The following is a 19,323-nucleotide window of genomic DNA, read 5'->3' as shown; positions in this document are numbered from 1 at the left end:
CCCACCATCCATGTTGTCACGGCAACACGGTTCTAGAAGAGGAAGCAAAGGTCAGCGTTACGAGGGTTCCGCCAACGAAACAATGCCTTGGAGCCTCAATCCCCCCTCAAAGAGGGAAGGGAGCCTGTCTGGCTCATCTCTCAGTGACTGTCGGTGCGAGCACGATGCCACCAAGTGCAGAGGAAGCCGTAAATTTAGCAAAACATGCAGGACACCGTGAAGTCACTGAACCCGATTCCGCGGAAGTGCTCAAAAGCCACCCGAAGCCGTGACAAACGGCATTCTGTGAACGAATGAAGAAGAGACACTCAGGAAGGTGAAGAAGGCGGCTTCAGAGAGGCAATGTCAAGATCAAGGAGCTGAGAGGAGCCCTTCAGAAAACTGTTTAAGCCCCTGCGTATTTACAGAGAAGGGTCTCTGCTTCAGCAGCAAGAGTCAAATGTGAGGTGAGAACACAGCCCCGAAAACCTGTCAGAATAATAGGGGCAGAACTCTTTGTTCATTCTAAATATTAACATATGGCTATCATGAAAGCCTACATCTTAAAAAAAAAATGAAAGCCTACATCTTGTTAAATATAAAATAAGCCATTTTCGTAATTTTTCATGTGTTTTTTTTTTTCAAGGTAAAGTCGCAATTAAACCTTTTCCCCGCTATTCCCATACAACTTTGACTTAAGCGGATGCATTTTATGTGGCCTTTCTCAGGTAACAGTTGTCTTTTTTTTTTTTTTTTAATTTTTTTTTTCAACGTTTTTTATTTATTTTTGGGACAGAGAGAGACAGAGCATGAACGGGGGAGGGGCAGAGAGAGAGGGAGACACAGAATCGGAAACAGGCTCCAGGCTCCGAGCCATCAGCCCAGAGCCCGACGCGGGGCTCGAACTCACGGACCGCGAGATCGTGACCTGGCTGAAGTCGGACGCTTAACCGACTGCACCACCCAGGCACCCCTCAGGTAACAGTTGTCTTTAGATAATCCAGGTTGTTCCTATAACTGCCGGTATTACGCTAGGTTTAAGATCACAGGCAAAAACAAACAGGGTGGCCCAAGGTGGACATCGGGCCAAATAAAACTCTGACCTCCAAAGTTCAAGCCCGCCCTTAGACACAACGTCAAGTTTCGCTCAGACCTGGGAAGAGAGAAACGGCGGACTTGCCTGGGCCAGAGGTGACTGCCTCTGCTCCAGATCAAGAACATCACCAGTGTTACCCCTCTTTCTTCTCGGGGAAATCTTTCCAAGAACAGAAAATTCCATAAGCACTTTTCAGTGCCTGTTAAGAGAGATTAAATACTGTACTTGGTTTGAATGTTGATGTGTTAATCCACTGAGTTCCTCTAGAGTTTAAGCTTAAGGTTTTAGAGGTTACTTGGTCCCAGGGAAGAGAGGCCTTTGAAGAAAAACATTCAGTTGCAAGCAGAGAGGGGATCTCCCAGCTGCCAAAATCAGCAGCAGGCTGGTTTCTGAAGCCAGACTGGTGAAAGAGGTTGCGAACTTTAGGCCCCGCCACCTGCAGCAGGAGAGGGGTCCTGCCCGGGGCTCCAAAGAGGCCGGTCGGGGTGGAAATGCTCCCAAGATGAAAACACAAACAGGTGCAGCCAGAAGCTCCAAGTGTCTCGCTTCTTCTCTCACTGTGAGCAGAGAGCGGGTCCTCGTGGCTCCCCAGCAGCAGCTCCCCTCGCTAGGCAGGGCACAGGGCGGCTGGTCTGAGGGGGCACGACTCTCCGTGCCTGAGGAGCAGTGACACGGAGCCTGCCATGGGGCTGGCCTCATTGTGAGCGGTGCAGCCAAAGCCAGGCGCCGAGGACCAGAACTGCTGACTCAAGGCTCCGTGACAGAACAGAATCCAGAACGGCTGGGCCAGAAATAGCATCGTGAGCACCTACTGATAGCATAATTAGCATAGCGTCTGAGGCGTGTGCTGTGCGCTGTGTGTGTGTGCGTGAGTGTGCGCAGACGTGTGTGTGTGTGCACGCGCGCGTGTGTGCGTTACCAAGCCCTAAAAATAATACCCTCTTTTCATAACCTTCCCAGCGGGCCTGTCTGTGTAATTCCATCCACACCCTGTCTAGTCGTCGCTGGATGCAATTAGCCTGTAACTGTGTCTGAAGATAAGGGATTATTTTCCCGAAATACTCAGATTTTCAGGAACTGATTTGTCCACGTGAAGACAATCTTTCCCTGACAACAGACCGACCCAATTCCTGCCTCATCCGCTGACTTTAAGGAAGCATGTGTGAGGGGTACCACTGGGTTTCCTAGCCGCTTTCAGAGGCCGGGTACGTATTCAGTTTTGACGCAGAATACGCGCCCGCTATATTTACATGGTTTTGCATCTCTTGAAGTTTTTAATCCAGAAAGAGATGAAAGGTTTCTCCTTCGTGTGAGCATTTCCACGGTGCAGCGACTGCCCAGCCTGGGAACATGCCTCTGCTCTCCAACACGGCGTGGCTCCTTTGTTTCTGGGAGGTCAGCAGCTGACCAGAGGGGACTGCTCTCACCCCTTCATCCCAGGGTAGCAACCACCCCCCCCCTGCCCCCCAGCGTCCTTAGCATCCGGTTTCTCCTTAGGAAACAAGTTTGGGCAAGGTGGGCTCCTGGAGGGCTGAGGCCACAACTCCCATATGCCCCACGGAATGCCCAGTGCTTAGCCCATAGCTGGGCACATGGGAGGCTCTTGGCCACTATGGGGACACAGGGATGGGTGGATATCCGGGTGGACAGACCCGTAATCAGGGGCACAGAGGAGAGAGGCCAAAACTGAAATTCTCTCCAACTGAGGCCAGAGCTTACAGAGAATCACGGAAATGATCCTAGGTCTTCCCACTGCTGTCACATGCAAAGCCCAGAGCCACGCCCCCCCAGCTTCCCGACCTCAGCTCCACCCCCCTACCCCCCCATCGACAAGTCTTGCTTTGCGTATGTGTGATTTTGGTGGGGAGGGGAGGGTGGGGTGCCCAGGAATGAGGTTTGAATTAAACTCACTTCCTCACTCACCTAATTCAGAAAGATTAATGGATAATAGGGGAAATTTCTCATTTACCTGAATCCTTAAACTGACTCAGAGAAGTTACTGAACCCCTCTGATCCTCAGTTTCCTCATTTGTGCACTAAAAACCAATAGGACCTTCCCACCAACGTGGATATTGCAAGCTGTAAGTGAAATAACATACCAAATGTTCTTAGTACAGCAATGCCAGGCATACAGCAAGCGCTCAATACACGTCAGCTGCGGCTGCTGCTGTGCTGTCTCACGGAACAGCAAGAAGTCATTCTGTCCCGGGGAGCACTCAGTGTCCCTGCCTCACCGACGCTCACAGCATCCAGGGATACCAAGCCCAGAGCTCCTCATTCAGGAGGAGGAGTTAGAAGCTGGGCAGGCTCCCTGGAGTAGGAGTCTGCTGAGACACCCGACCCAAACGGTTCCCACCACAACTTTGCTCTCAGAGCTTGTAACCTCAGGCAAGGTCCTGACCTCACTGGGCCTCAGTTTTCCCATCTTTAAAACGGGGACAATAAAAAGGGGGAGGGAGGGAAGCCCCCATCTTTCTAAACCTGAGAAAGGTCACAGGATCCTATGGTTTGCAAAGCCACCAGGCAAGGATGCTCAATGAGATGGATTTTTAAAGTCAGGAGAAGGGGCACTTATTGGGGGCACAAAGTGGGCAAGCCATCCCCAAAGAGCCGGCCGTCCTCTGCCTTGTAGCCAGGACATGAAAAGCTGGGACTGCATGCTGGGTGGCACTGCATGGGGAGTTACACCCCTGCCCTCCTGAGCCCCATGGAGAATTACACCCCTGCCGTCCTGAGCCCCATGGGGAATTACACCCCTGCCCTCCTGAGCCCCATGGGGAATTACACCCATGCCCTCCTGAGCCCCAGCCTTGGGCTGCACAGGGAGGAAATGCCGGTGTTAAGCCCAAGGTCCTGGGAGCCCCCGCCTGGAACCATAGCCCAGCCCAGGAATCGCTGTCCCTGCACAGTCCCCTCAGAAGTACGGCCCATGTCTGCAGGGTCACTACTGTATCCCCGGCAACAGCTTGTGAGGCCTGCACAGAACAGAAGCTCAACAAACATGAGGGAGGGAGGGAGGAAAGAAAGAAGGAAGAAAGGGAGGGAAGGAGGGAGGGAAGGAGGAAGGAAGGATAAAAGGAAGGAAGGAAGGGGGGAATGAAAGCCACAAAGACAGATTCAGAGCCTCTCGGGCCCCATAGCCACTGCCCTAGTTCAGTTCACCATCACCTCCCACCTCGACCACAGTACCAACCTTCATTGGCCCTGTGACCTCCAGCCTCTTCTCACCATCCAGGTTCCCCTTGGCCATCAGAGATTTCCCCCACCCCCAAACTCAGTCCTGACTCTCCCCTGCTTTAAAGGGGAAACAAACTGGGGCTCCTGGGTGGCTCAGTTGGTGAGTGTCCAACTTCAGCTCAGGTCATGATCTCACAGTCCGTGGGTTCAGGCCCCATGTCAGGCTCTGGGCTGACAGCTCAGAGCCTGGAGCCTGCTTTGGATTCTGTGTCTCTCTCTCTCTCTCTCTCTCTCTCTCTCTCTCTCTCTTTCTCACTGCCCCTCCCCCGCTTGCACTCTGTCTCTCAAAAATTAATAAACGTTAAAAAATTTTTAAAAAAATACCGGGGAAACAATCTTTCTTTCACACTGTGGGTCCCAGCAGACTCCTCAGTCTGGCTACAGGCTCACCCCCAAACCTGACCACCGCCCACCATGCCTGCATCCCTTCCCGCTAACCTCACTACTCGGCCCACAACCACCTGTGTTGCCCCCTCCAGTCCATCCAGGCCTCTCCTGACCCGCTGCCTAAATCTGCTGGGCATCACCACCTCCCCCCGAGGCTGCGGTACACAGAGCTCCCCCTCCCTGAAGTACCTTTTCCTTCTTCACCCTCAGCAAACACCTAGAAAACCCATGAAAACACGGCTCCCCCCCTTGGAAGCCTCCCCGACTCCTCCAGGCAGAGGAGACTCTCTTCTGGCTCTTCTGTTCTCAGCCAGTTGGAGAGTTTACGTGCTGGATCACTGCTGTGTCGTCTCCTCTCCCCCAGCACTCCCAGCACCGCTGGATGTCAGGGGAGAGCCCGCATTAATTAAATGCCTCCCATTTGTCAAGCCCTGAGCTACATTCTTCACATACCTCATTTTCTCCTCACAATTACCTCCAAGATGTGGGTACTACTAGCCTCGTTTTAAAGATGGGCAAACGACAGCTCAGAGAGGTCAAGTAACTTGTCGAAGGTCACACAGCTCATTAACGGACAAGAGGCAAGTCTCTGCAGCTTTATGCTCCTCCCCCCGCACCACATCACACGTGGGATATGGCACAGAATCAACCCAGGACGTGTATGCCGAGTGGGAGGATGGATGGACGGGCGGATGGATGGACAGATGGCGAATAAATAAAGCAGAAGACCCCACTATATGATCCACTAGACTGAGAGCACTCATCACTTCCTGCAGCTGCTATAGCAGGCCTGTGACTGCATCTCACGAGCTAAAGAATAAGAGAAGCTGACTAACTGACACTGGCAGGAGCCATGCTAGGTGGGGAAGGGCCCTGAGCCAGGCCTGTGCTGGTGAGAAGCCCTTCCTCCACCCTACCTCCCTGGGGCCCTGTCTTGGATTTCGGGTCTATTTCTCCACCTCCCCTCAGGCAGTCCATGACCGGCCTGCTGCTGGCAACCCCTCTCTTCCCACCTCCAGCTGGGGCTGGAGGCTCTAAGGCATACGCTTGGCTTGGAAGAAAAGCCAAACTCGAAAACTAGCACACAGCAGCCAACATAATACGGGACCAAGGGGGTTACCAGGAATGGAGGGGGAGCTCCCAGACCCCGCTGCCCTGAAACCCTCCACCTTCTGGGAGCTGCGCTGGGCACCCCTGGCCACGCCCTCACTGGCTCCTCACCGAACCCCACGTCAGGTCGGACTCCCTTCCAGGCTGCCCTAGGGGTCCCGGGACTCCAGTCCGGCTGGGGTCACAAAGCTGATGCTCTGCACTTCCTCTGGGGGCACTCCAGAGAAGCCCCGCCTGGCTGCCCATCCCTCATTTCCAGAAGAGGGAAAAAGAACTATGGGGCTAGGGTCTCCGGCCCCACCCCTCCACACCTGCTCTGCCCAGACGGAGGCGGCCAACTTCTACCTACTCCCCTGGAGAAGGAGCGGCCTCCCTCCACTGTGCTCCTCGGCCGAAGCCAGCAGGGTACAGCTTCCGGACAAGCCCGCCCAGCTGCCCCCACCCCGGTTCCCATTCCTGAGACGGGCCAGCGGCCCGAAGCCCCACTCGGATGGCCTGTGCTGGTCCCGCCAGGAGGGTGACGCTCTACAGCAGACCCGTGCCGGGTCTGCCCTGTAAGAAGTGGGTCTTTCAGGCATGAGAATGACTGTAATGACAGGTGGCATATGTAAATAAGGAACGAGCTGGGTCAGACCCGAGTCTGCTCGAGGAAGCTCCTGTTGCCAGAGAGCCTCAGCCTCAGCAACCAGACATCTTTAAAACACAGAGGATGGTCCCGACCCCACCTGCAGAATTAACCACTGAGCTGGGAGCTCACACACGTGCTGGCTCCGAGGGCGAGGGCGTGGAACGCTTTTGAAGGGGTTCACGTCTCTAACCTGGGGGAAGAGGGTACCACCCCGGGTGGGGTGAGGGAGACACGCAGTCCAGCTCCTGCCAGGAAAATCCCTCAAGTCCGGGAGAAGTGTGGAGAAATCTGGGGCTGCCCGACGTAGGCAGGGCCCAGGGGACATCTCACCAGAAACCCTGGTGAGCCAAGGCCACCTGCCTGTCCCCCCCTCCCCAATCCCAGGCTGCAGTTTGGGGCGGCATTTCTCAGGGGTGTTATGCCCTGGGCCTCCTGTATCAGCATGGGATCACTTCCTCCTTGCAGGAAGCTGCTTCTTAATCTCACTTCTTCCAGGTCTTTCCAGGCAGCCCTTGGCCAGGCTTCCAAGTTACCAGTTCCTGTGGGACAGCTGTCCCCGGCAGGCCGACAGGCACGTCAGTCAGTTCTGAACAGGGATGTTGTTTGCTCAGGTTCACCCCTCTTCCCCCACCGGCCCAGGTACCAACATACCAGGCTCGTTGCCACAAGCCTCCAGAGGCTCCAAAAACCCGTGGTCAGCTGTAGCTGCCTTGGCATGAGTGAGGGCTTTGGACTTGTACTGCTAGAAATTCTTTATCATTGACTCTCTGCCTGGCTGCAGCCTCTTAGAGCTCACCACTACAGGATGCTGTCTAGAATGCTCTTATGGGTCAGGGGGTCTGCTGAGTGTGGAGGCTGCAGAGGGCAGGGCCGGAGGCGAAGGGAAGGCCAGAAGCCCAGCCACCGCAGTGGACAGCGTCCCTCCCAGGACAAGCCCTTTGCTTCAGGCAGGGTTGCACATGGAGCTCTCTCTCCTCCCCGCGGCCTCTCTCAAAGTCACATCTGTTCTCCCAAAGGCTTGTGCCCTAATGATTACCAACGGGGATGGGGGAAGGGAGGGGGTGTGAAAATTCCCAGAGAAAAGCCATTTGCGCTGGAAACGTGGGGTTGTGTCATTTCCACAGCAGCCATTAGAAGCAGGACGAGGCAGCAGGAAGCCGCCCAGCATGCTTGCAAGAACAGAACATCTGTCCGTTCGGTAATAAGATGTGCCCTGGGCCTTCTTTGTCAAGACACCAGGCCTCACTGCCCCGCCACTCCCCTCCAAGCCCAAAGAGGAAAAGATAAAACCACAGAGGTGGGGGGAGCAGGGACAGACTGCACCATGCGTGTGCACAGTGAAAACACAAAGAAGGCACGCCAGCTCCAGCAAGAGAAGCCTGGCTGCAAATGGGAACAGATGCACAATGTATCTCCAAACCATGAGACCAACGAGAACTTCAGACTCTCCGGCCCAGGCTCGTAAACAACTTCCATTTCAGCAAAATGAAATTTTCATCTGTGCATTTTTGAAACTTAAGTTGAGAACCTCCACGACCCACACCAGAGGGGAAAAGACAAGTTTTATTTGGATCCCTGGATCTAGGCCACAGCCCCGTGGCTAAGAGCAGCCAGGGAGAGAGAGGACTTAGCAAAGTCTGCAGGTGCAGTGGAGGGTGTTTTTAACCGCAGCCACGCCTGGTCTCGTCTTGGCCCTGGGCAGGACACAGAGCCTCAGGACAGTCTTGGTCAGTGCAGAATCCAGTCCTGCCCTGCCAGGCAGCTAGGGAGAGAGCCTTTAAAAATGCAAATTTGGGGCGCCTGGGTGGTTCAGTCAGTTTGAGTGTCCGATTTCAGCTCAGATCATGATCTCACGGTCTGTGAGTTCGAGCCCCGCGTCAGGCTCTGTGCTGACAGCTCGGAGCCTGGAGCCTGCTTCCGATTCTGTGTCTCCCTCTCTCTCTGCCCCTCCCCTGCTCATGTTCTACCTCTTAAAAATAAATAAACATTAAAATAAAAACAAAAATGCACATCTGATTGTATCTCTATCCTGCCTCAGGGCTGCTGGACCCCCTCAACATAAAGCCCTGGGAGCCAATGAATGGCCCAATGGCCAAAGCTAAGATACTTTGGGCCAAAAAACAGAATCAAGTGTTATTTTATTATAACCCAAAGGATAAAATAGATAACCCCAAGTCCACATTGATAGAAATAAATGAGTCAATAAATCAGTAAATGGGAACTGAGGTCCCCCAAGGAAGAGGGATTCTGCCAGCAGATGGCCTTCAGACTTGAGCTACAGCTTTGGCTCTTCCCTGGCTCTCCAGCCTGCTGCCCCTACCACCCCCCGCCCCCTGAAAATTTTAGACTTGTCAGTTCCCCAGATTCACATGAGCCAAGTCCTTAACATACGTTTCTCTGTCTGTATGTATATATACCTCCTATTGGATCTGTTTCTCTGGAGACCCCTGATAATACACTCACTCACGAAGGACACCCCCATGGTGACACAGACACCTGCCTGCAGGGGTAAACTCCACATCGGCTACAGCCCAAATTCATGGCATCACAGATCCAGATTGTCAACACCTTGCTGGTGCCATACCCGATGGCAGCTGAGTCCAAGGCCTAGGGGGAAGAGACCACCAGGCCCCTCCTCTCCAGCAACCGTGGAGGGAAAGTTTAGTACAATACCTGCTTAAGTCCTTGGCCAGACCCTGGCAGGAGAGAGCGGAAGCTTCTACTCCATCACCAGCTGGGGCAGAAGGCAAAGACACATGTTCTGAGGCTCGGGGAGTGAGATCCGCACAGGCAGCAGCTGGGGAGGTGCTGGGGACACAAAGGGAGAATTATTCCCAGTGGAACTTGGCTCATTAATGGCACATTCATCAGGCCCCCTCACCCCACCCAATTCACCCCACACATGTGGGATGGGCTGTTTAAAGAGCCAGCACATGGCTTCCCTCAATCCCGGGCCCGGTTCCCCGGGGCCTTTGCTTAGACACAGTGGAGGCACCCTCCGGTGCCACAGCCCCCTGGTCAGGCGTGGATGCCTCGTGTGTGAGGTTTCAGCAGAACCTGGTGTTTCCTTGATGGAGGCAGTGCGGGTGCTCAGGACACTCTGTGAGTTGTCTTGTGTGATTTTTCTTCTGGGGAGGGGACTTTTGTATGACCATTTCGAATCATTTTTTGTAGGCAGTGAATTCTGTGAATCGAGGACTACGATACACCTTTGCAAACGCCCTGGGATACACCCCCTAAAATCCGAGGCTGATAAAAGTCAAGGCCAAAAGGCTGACAGGTAGCCAAGGAACCTGCACCAGGGACCTGTGGGGACCCTTTGAGAGGTTGGGGGGGTGCAGGTGCTCAGAGATCTATAGCAGAGCGGCATCCCACATTCAGTGGGTGAGCGCCCCCTGCTGGACATCCAGGGAAATACCCGGAGTGCAGAGAGGGCCCCTGGGTGGGGACCTTACGTAGGAAGGACAGCCACCTGCAAACACATCCTCAAGCAAAGAGCTCAAAACAGGTTTGATGTTCAACTCTGGCAAAAAGCAAGGCTCACGGTGCCGTCCACAGACTAAAGCTTGGGAACAGTTTTCGGGGGGAGTCGGCCCTCCCAGCCTCCCTCCAGCCGTCCACTTTGCTGCCCACAGGGAAGCTGGCAGGGCCGAAGGCGGCCCAGTTACAATTATGTGACTCAGCACTAAGGGCCTGAAACCAGGCCTGAGGTTGAAGCCAGGGTCTGAGGTTTCCGAGCCTCTGGTAGAGGGCTCATTTCTTCCCTCTGTGTGGGAACCCCTGCAGGAAGCCCCCCGGGTGGCAGAAATACAGGACCCCTGGGTCTCAGTGTCAAGAATGTTCTGCTAATTTCCATCCATCTCCACCAGGTCCACCTACGTGTGGTTGGCCTCCTGGTGTGGAGCACAGCTGCCAGGGGCGCCCTCACACCCCACGCACCCTCTCTCCAATTCCCCGTCGCTGCTTAACAGGTACTACGGGGTCCGCCTCGGCCTCAACCCCCGTTTCCACCGCCCTGGCCCTCACGTGCTCTGCTCCCACCAGGCCGGCCTCCCTCAGCGCCTACAACACGCGCCGCCTGGGCTGCTCCTGGACTTGCAGCCCTTCCCCAAGCCAGCAATCCCTCAGCCTCCGCGCCCCGGCTTGGGCATTACTAATCGACAGCCACAAAAACAGCAGAAGCTCAACCCCACTGGGAGCTCAGTCTGGTGTGCCTGGTCCCGTGCGCCCTGTCCCTGGTACCTTACGGTAGGCGGCCGGTCCAGCATGCCCGGCGCCGGGTACCTGGTCCTGTGCCCAACACTTTACACATAGGACCTTGAATAACCCTCACAACAACCCTCTGAGGCAAATGTCACCACCCCCCACTTTACAAAGAAGGAAGGAAACTGAGGCGCAGAGAGTTGAGGTCGCTCAGCCGAAGTCATATAGTCGCAACATGTAGCCAGGCCGCCCGCAGTGAGCACTGGATTAACAGGCAGAGGGACAGGGAGAGATGGAGTGTCCCAACTGGACACGACCAGGCCGGGTGTCAGGAATAGAGGCAGAGCGGGAGTCCAGGATGCCTTCTTCCCCCGTGTAATGAGGAGAAAAACAGAGACCAGAGCGTAAGGACCATGGGTAAGCCTGGAGCAAGGCCAGTGCACAAGTGGACAGAAATTTACTAGTCCCCGATTTCGGTTCCTACGGGAGTGACAGTGCTCCCTCCTCGGCAAGCCCCGTAAAGATCTGGTTTGATTTAATGTGAGCTGGAGGAAGGCGATACAGACCGTGGTTCTGCTGCTTCCAGAAAACTCTGGGCAGGGGAATGGCAGGGGAAGGTTTCCGTCTTTGAAAACCCTGGCGGAGAGAGTGGGAGACGTGGCCTGGGATCTGTGGCCCCAGAGCAAAGCCAAATCCACGGGCGAAGAGCACTGACAGTCACACTCCGCTGAGGGGCGTGCCCACAGGTGACAGGTACTTCCCTGCCCTGGAACACTGGGGGTCCCCTCGGATCTAGCCTGGAGGCCATGGAGCCTGCGCCCTTCACCCTCCCTCCTGCTGGCCCACCACCAGGGCCACACCCTTCCCGCACCAGGCTCTCTGAGCCAAAGGTACCAGACAAATGAATCAACTGCTCTGTTAAGAACAGAGCCCCCCCCCCCCCCCAGGGGCCTCCAGCTGGCTGCTGGCCCATTGCCAGGGGTCAGGGGGGTCAGGCCCCAACAGGGAAGCGCTCAGTGACTCAGACCAGCGCCAGAAGCTGGGATTGTCCTCATCTCTCCATCACCCCTTCCTGCTGAGTCACCTCCTTCTCCTTCCGGAACCTCTCTGTCCCGGCCACCTCTGCTGGTGACGACGGCTATGACTTCTCTGAGCAGGGCTCCTGCACGCCCCGCTCTGCCTGCCTCCTCTGTCCCCTCACACCTACCCCCACGGTCACCAGGATAACCCAGCTCGAGTTCTGATAAGGTCCTTGCCCTGCCTGAAAGCCTCCCCAACTTTCTGCAGCCTTAGGAACCTAGGTGAAAAAAACTCCCTGGCCTCCCACACCCCATCTCTGTCCCTGTCCCCTCCCAGGTTTGTCCTCTCCCTCTCTCTGTTCCAACCCCACCAAGCTGGCCCCCTGATGCCCCAGGCTGCTTCTGTGCCTTGGCTCAAGCAGACTGTGCCCCTGAATGCCTATGTCTCTCGCCCCCTCCCAGCCCCCCCCATAATCATCCTGAGGGGCCACCAAACTACCCCCTCCCCAGGTGGGGGTAATGTGCCCATCCTGCATGGCCAGGCTGGGCCCGGCCCCACCTCTGAGCACCTCATTTTCAGCTAAGGTGTCCTGCTCCCCTACTAAAGTCTCAGCCACTGTGGCCTCTCCGGCCCCCAGCACAGAGCCTGGCACGTGAAAAGTGCTCAACACAGGACAGCTCCTTCCCTGCGTCCCCCACACATAGGCCACCGACAGCAGGACACCTGTGCAATCTTCTTGGAATCCCAGTCTGAGGCAGGACCAGTAACCTGACTCGAGGGCAAAATGGAATGCAAAGTGAAAATACAGAGCCCCGCATTCCAGAAGGATCAAGAATCTCAGGACGGTGACAGCACACCATTGAAATAAGCACAGGGCCCTGGGCGACTGTCTGGGTGGCCTGCCCACAGGGCCAGCCCTGGTTCTAGACGCGAAGCAGGAACTTACACAGGGTCCCTGTACTGCCCCCCACCCCGCCCCGAGCCTGAGCTGCCCTGGGGGACAGCGTTGCTAGACAAGGTGGGGACAGTTCAGCCCCTCTGTGCCAGCTTCTGTCTGTACCCAAGCCTCCCTGACCAGCAGGGGCTCGTCCTCAGACATCGTGGTCAGGGAGCCGGGCCCTTGGCAATGGCCAGCACCCCTGCCAGCCCTCAGCGGGAACTTCCGGACGTCCACCGAGCCGGCACAGAGGAAGCCAGGGCACCCCGATGCAGGCCTCACACGTGAATTCTCATTTCATTTCTGCGCGGTACTAACTTTCTCTTGCCTCGATTTCTTCTATAAAATGGGCCGGGGGTAGGGTGTCTGAAGGCCTTTTTAATAAAACTCTGAGCTCCCTTTTCTCATTTAAGGAATTAATGTTTTCCAAGCCTTAGTGGAATAACAAAGAAGCTGAATTCACATTCACAGCATGTTTATCTTTTCGGAAGATGAAGGAAATGTTGATTTAATTTAAGCCTTTTTTGTTCAAGAGAAGAGTTAACAAGAAGAGGCCACATGAGCCACCACACCTCCTTCCAGCAGACAGGCATGACTTACTGATCATGGCACTCTTTCCTGCTAGGCCCAGCTGGACAAGACCTCAGAATCCTTCCTAACGCAGACGGCGAGCCATGGCTAATGGCCAGACTTCGCGCCATGGCTAATGGCCAGACTTCGCCATCTCCGATTCAGTGCCTCACCCAGGTCCCCACAAACAACAACTGGTCTCCTAACCATTTGGATGCAGTTTCTGCCCCACGCAGGAACCGGAGACACACGGACGATGTCCATTCAGGGCTTCCGTTCAGCCTGACAGGCCTGTGAGTTCAGCCATGGCAAGATGCTGCCAGTAACTGTTACCTTTGGACTGCCTGTTCCGGGCTTTTGAGTCCTTCCTGGCAGATCCCCCACTGACCTGATAGCGAACTGCATTTCAGAGATCGGCCGGAGGTGCCAAGCTAAGCCCCTGTCCAAAGACAGACACCAGAGTGACCTGGCTGTCACGGAGGGCGATAATATCCCCCAAACCCCGGGCAGAACACAGCACGTCCTGTCGGGCCAGATGGGCGACACCACCTTATCTCCCATTTCGTATCGCCATCTGGAAGGTATTAGCACAACAGGCTTTCCTCCCAGGCTCTTGATTTTTTTCCTTCTTGAATTCCCAAGTGCACACAATCACGTAATAGGGCAAAGGCTAAGGCCAAAGACTCGATTCAGATGGAAAGTCAGATACAAGCTAGAGGGGAGAAAGCACTTTGACACTGTTGCTCTGGAGAGCTAAGCTCGGCCGGTGGGGGCCCCGGACAGCAGGCCAGCAGAGACCTGTGCTTCCCTCCATAAGACAGTCTCAGCAATGGGAGATACACTCCTCGGAGATGCAGCTGCTGCAAAGCCTGAGTCCCAAGGTGCCCAGACAGGCTTACAAACTGGCTGGAAGCTCCAAGGCAGGCCCCTCGAGCTATTTCTAGTCTCTCTCGAGATAAACCAGCATGTGAAACTCAGCCCATGCGAGAGAGTGTGAACAGGCCCTAAACATCCTGACCTTCACACGTTCAACAAGGGGGGCTGGCTCCACACAGTTAACCCTGAACTGGCTTATCAGTTCCTTCCCAGAACATTCTTACCCTGTTTCCCTCCACAAAGCAAACCTATGTTCAGAGATGGGAAACTGCTTTTGAGCTTGACCCAAGCAGAACTCAGGCTAGTTAATAAACTAGAGGAAAGGCCATAAACACCACCCCAACGCCATCCGAGGGCCTTTGATCTGGGTCATAAATTCCCCCCCGGTGGCCAGTGGCTCTGTGGTTACAGAGACTGCAAAGAGGGGCATGCAGAGGACGGAGGAAACTGATCTCAGGTGGCCAAGATGTAGCGATTTATTCAGAAGGGAAAAATCTACCTACACAGATAAATTTGCTCAAGATCCGTGAAAAACCAAAACAAGGACAAGGTCACGCGTTCGTCTGAGATATGAAATTGGCAATATTTGAACCCTGCCAACATGGCAAGTGATAAGCTTCCATGTAATAGTAGCCAGCTACTTGGAAACTCAAAGGCCCTGTCCGAGCATGCAGATGCACCCCAATTTACTCGGCCAACTGGGTACTGGCCACATCAACTGGATTCGTAAACGTGTACCTTTAACATACCATTTATCTATTTATTTAAGAGAGAGACAGAGAGAGAGGGAGAATGTGAGTGCGTGAGCAGGGGAGGGGGCAGAAGGAGAGAGAGAGAATCTTAAGCAGGCTTCACGTTCAGCATGGAGCCCAACATAGGGTCTCTGATCCCACAACCCTGGGATCATGACCTGAGCCAAGATCAAGAACTGGGATGCTTAACTGACTAAGCCACCAGGCACCCCAACACATACCTTTTAAATGGCATAAAGGAATTCTGTCACTTATTTATTTTATATCTATTGTTTTTGGAATTGAGAGAAGATTTTTGCGTGATCCCTATTCTAAATTAAAAACAACAACAGCAACAATAATACGTTCACTCTGTCATGCAGTTTTTACGATACGGTGCTTGCTTCAATAAAAGTTCGGTTAAACTTGGCGAGGCAGTTGAACCCGCTCCTGCATACCCACAGCTGAAAATCTTTTGGTGCAAACGGCTGCCCCCAAAATAAATGCATGGCTCGGGAGCAAGAGGAAAAACAGAAGCTGTAAATCTGCATGAATTCCCTGTCTTTCAACTTCAGAAAATTCTGAAGTTTCCGACCGTGGTAACTCCATAGCGAGGCTATGACACTGGCTGGAGCTATGCCCACTCCTGGCTCTCTCGTCTGACAGTGGGAATCAGAAACTCGAGCCACCAGCTGCTAGGGGCAGATGTCTCCAATCCTGAAGAGCTGCAGATAGCCAGACAGGTCGAGAACGGCACCGCCTTACCTCGTGGCTCTCCAGCTGTGGACCCCAGACCAGCAGCACCATCACCTGGGATCTTTTAGGAATGCAGAGTCCTGGGCTGCTCCCCAGGCCTCCTGAGTCAGAAGTTCTAGGGGCGGGGCAGCAATGTGTGCTGTAACTGGGTTATCTGGATGCACACTAGAGTCTGGCCTCCCTGGACAGGAGTCAGGTGAGTGGCTTTCCAGCTGTGTCCAAGGGAGAGCCCTCAAGGTCTAAAGAGACCCCTCTGTTTGGATTCCTGGCTAAAGGAACTTCCAGGATGTAACCAGAGTGCCCCGTTTTACTCTGTTTAATAAGTGTGGTTTTATTTAAAAAACAAGTTCCGCTGCTTTAAAAACGGTCTTGAAAATACTAAACAGATGGGCCATGGACAGTGTAGTCATTTGCAGAATGTTCTCGAAGGTCTGGGCCCAGGGATGCCAACGGCAAAAAGGGAAGCTCAACCGGTTTAGAGCAGGTTCGGAGGCTCTTCCCTGGGGAAGAAGCAAGGTTTGATGTCCTCCGACGGCTTTAACAGAGAAGAAGGGGGGCGTGCGAATGCCTTTCATTGTATTTGAGAACTGCCTCAGAGATGGGGGTGCCTTTTTTTCCAATTCAGAAAGAAGACGTCTTGTAAGGGAAAGATGTGGCACCAAAGAACCAATAGGTAATCGAGAGAGAGGCAGAAAGGTGGCTTAAAGCAAACCCTCCAGTTCCATGCCAAAAAAAAATATTTTTTTTAATTTTAATTTAAATTTAATTTTGAAACTTAAAGTACCAACCTACTCCTAGGGGGAGCAAACCTCTAGAGTGCACCGTCTCAGCCTTCTCTGCCCTGTTTTCTTCCCCTCTGCCTCCCCTGTCCCTACCCTACGCGGGACACGACCCGCGAGGGGATCCGAGGGTGGTGCTGTGGTTTGAATATGTGTGTCCTCCCTCAGTTCACATGTTGGAATCCTAACTCCCAATGTGCTGGAAATAGGAGATGGCACCTTGGGGATATGAGTATGTCCTGAGAGCCCCCACAAACGGGATTAGTGCCCTTATAAGAGACCCCACAGGGGGTACCTGAGTGGCTCAGTTGGTTGAGCATCCGGCTCTTGATTTCAGCTCAAGCCATAATCTCCCAGGTCATAAGCTCAGGCCCCAAGACTGGCTCCTCACTGACGGAGCAGAGCCTGCTTGAGATTCTCCCTCTCTCTCTCTCTCTCTCTCTCTCTGTCTCCCCCCCCCCGCCACTCCACTCCTCTTGTGCTCTCTCTCTCTCTCTCTCTCAAATTAATTAATTTGAAGTCTGCAGCAAGAAGTCTGCAGCAGGGAAGGGGATCCTCACCTGACCACCCTGACAGACGTCCAGTCTCCAGAACTATGAACAATACATTTCTGCTGTTTATAAGGCCCTCGGTCTGTGGTCCTTTGTCACAGCAGCCCCAGCAGGTAAGACAGGTGGGGTGGGGCGGCAGGGCCATTTCTGAGGTTAAAAAGCAACCAGTGCCCACCTAGAATGCCCTTCGTGGTTATTCTCTGGGATCGGCAAGGTCAGGTACAGCTGATTCCTGTTACCCACAGTAGTTACATTCTATCAAGTTGTTCCGGGAGCTAAACTGTGAACCACCGTTCCCAGCAGGTAAGCTGGGTTAGGTTCCTCTAAGCCCCTGGTCACAACATTTTTGTCAACCCATCACTACGTAACCTTGTTTTCTGTGCATTTCTGTGTGAAAACATCTTATTTAATAGATATCATGGATTCATTAACATTGAATTTATAGCCAACAGCGTTATAACTCACACCTGAATGAAGCTCATCTAACATGAATGAAGCTTATCTAACATGGATATTTTCTACGGAAGGCACACCACAGCCTTCTTGCACTTAAATACGCTTCACAGCACTTCAGCACTACCTTGGGGGCCATTAAAAAAATTTTTTTTAATCTTTTTTATTTTTGAGAGAGAGACAGACATAGCGTGAGCAGGGGAGGTGCAGAGAGAGAGGGAGACAGGGAATCTGAAGCAGGCTCCAGGCTCTGAGCCATCAGCACAGAGCCCGACGTGGGGCTCAAACTCATAGACCGTGAGATCATGACCTGAGCCGAAGTCAGACGCTTAACTGACTGAGCCACCCAGGCGCCCCCTTGGGGGACATTTTAAGCAGCAAGATCATGAATGAAAAAGCACAAGATTACAAAAGCCATGGCCCTAAATATGCCATGCAGACACCTGTTTCCAGTAAGAGAGCTACAATAAGAAGACAGGGCGTCTTCCTCCACCCCCGCTGGGAACAAGGGCCCCAGGCAGCTCAGATTTTTGCTGCTCTGCACATGTTCACAAATGACCACAAGCCATGAGCGTTGATCTCGGGGTTACAAATAAATCTTAGGAAGGGGCAAATTCACAAATATGGAATCAGTGAATAATGAGTATTCTGTGGAAGCAGCTGGTGACCAAAGCCAGACCCACCCTTGCTCCTATCAGCACTGCCTCTTTTCTACTGATTTCCAGTAAAACCAAGAAAATGAGACCCCAGACAAATGTTCAATAACGCTGGCCAGGCACCAAAGTTGCTCATTGAACTCTACCTGCACCGTTCTCCTGGGAAATAAAGCCAGAAAGCTGGCCAAGTTCTCAGCACAGATAAAATCTGTACTTGACCACTGGTTCCTTCCTGCATCCTGTGATCACTCTTGGTCACGGTCAGAGGTGACACAGCCCTACAGTGCGTCATCTTCCTTGGACTTGAAAGGGGCCAGTGATGTAGGCGGAACCCCGTGCACTGTGGGAGGCGGAAACTGGCTCTCCCCGCAGCCGAACACAGGCTGGCAGGCCAGCAGGACCTGCTTGGAATCCCAGTTCCACCACTCTCCAGCTACGTGTCCTTGAACACGTTAACGGAACCGAGCCTCAGTCTGCTCATACGTAAAATGGCGAAGGGGTTCCTAAGAGAACCCCTCACCTCCTAGGGGTATTTGGAGGATTTACAGAGACACCCAATGTGACACACTCAAGTGCGGTGCCTGGGGCACAGAAGGGGCCTTCAGAGCAAGCTTTAAGAGCAGTTATCACTGCCTACTGTGCGGTCTGGGACAAATCATTTAAAATACAGTCTCGGGGGGGGGCGTCTGGGTGGCTCAGTCTTAAGCATCTGACTTCAGCTCAGGTCATGATCTCGCGGTCTGTGAGGTCGAGCCCCACATTGGGCTCTGTGCTGACAGCTCAGAGCCTGGGGCCTGCTTCCGATTCTGTCTCTGTCTCTCTCTGCCCCTCCTCTGCTTGCACTCTGCCTCTCTCCTCTGCCTAAATAAACATTAAAAAATATTAAAAAACACATAAAAATGAAAAAAAATAAAATACACTCTCAGGGCTGGGAGGGAACTTCAGAAACACGGACAAGACCCAAAGCCACGTGAGTTCTTCTGGGAGCCACAGAACCACACAGCCAAGTCGCCCTGCATCCAGCGCTCAGAGAGCTTCCGCTTGCCCCTCTGGGTCCCTCCTGTAAAATGGCCAGGGGGGTGGGTGGGGGAGGGTTGGATGGATGGGTGTGCCCCACCAGCTTCCCAGCTCGGGGTCCATGGGAGCGCCTGTTCAGCACGCTATCCCTGCTGCCATGTGGGGTCACACACTGGGGCTGCTTTACTGATATAAACATAAATTAGAACATCTGTGTATATAACACCTTAAACTTATGCAACGTCATGTGAATTAAATCTCAAAAATGGAAGCATGTGTGTATGTGTGTGTGTGTGTGTGTGTATTAAATAAACCTATGTGTATATATGTGGGGGGG

At 53.6% G+C, this 19,323-nt stretch overlaps 1 protein-coding gene across 1 annotated transcript in view; it reads right to left on the bottom strand.

Moving 5' to 3' along the window:
* Positions 1-19,323, bottom strand: part of LOC125933013 (transforming acidic coiled-coil-containing protein 2-like) — a 124,976-nt gene that overhangs the window by 90,375 nt on the left and 15,278 nt on the right. Inside the window, exon 3 of the mRNA XM_049645862.1 lies at positions 9,111-9,245. The gene's annotated coding sequence lies outside the window, so the exon portion shown is untranslated. The remainder of the gene's footprint in view (positions 1-9,110; positions 9,246-19,323) is intronic.

This window comes from Panthera uncia, chromosome D2 (assembly GCF_023721935.1).
Source record: "Panthera uncia isolate 11264 chromosome D2, Puncia_PCG_1.0, whole genome shotgun sequence".
Lineage (NCBI taxonomy): Eukaryota > Metazoa > Chordata > Mammalia > Carnivora > Felidae > Panthera > Panthera uncia.
The sequence above is the reverse complement of the archived record's forward strand: the minus strand, read 5'-3'. Positions and strand labels throughout refer to the sequence as shown.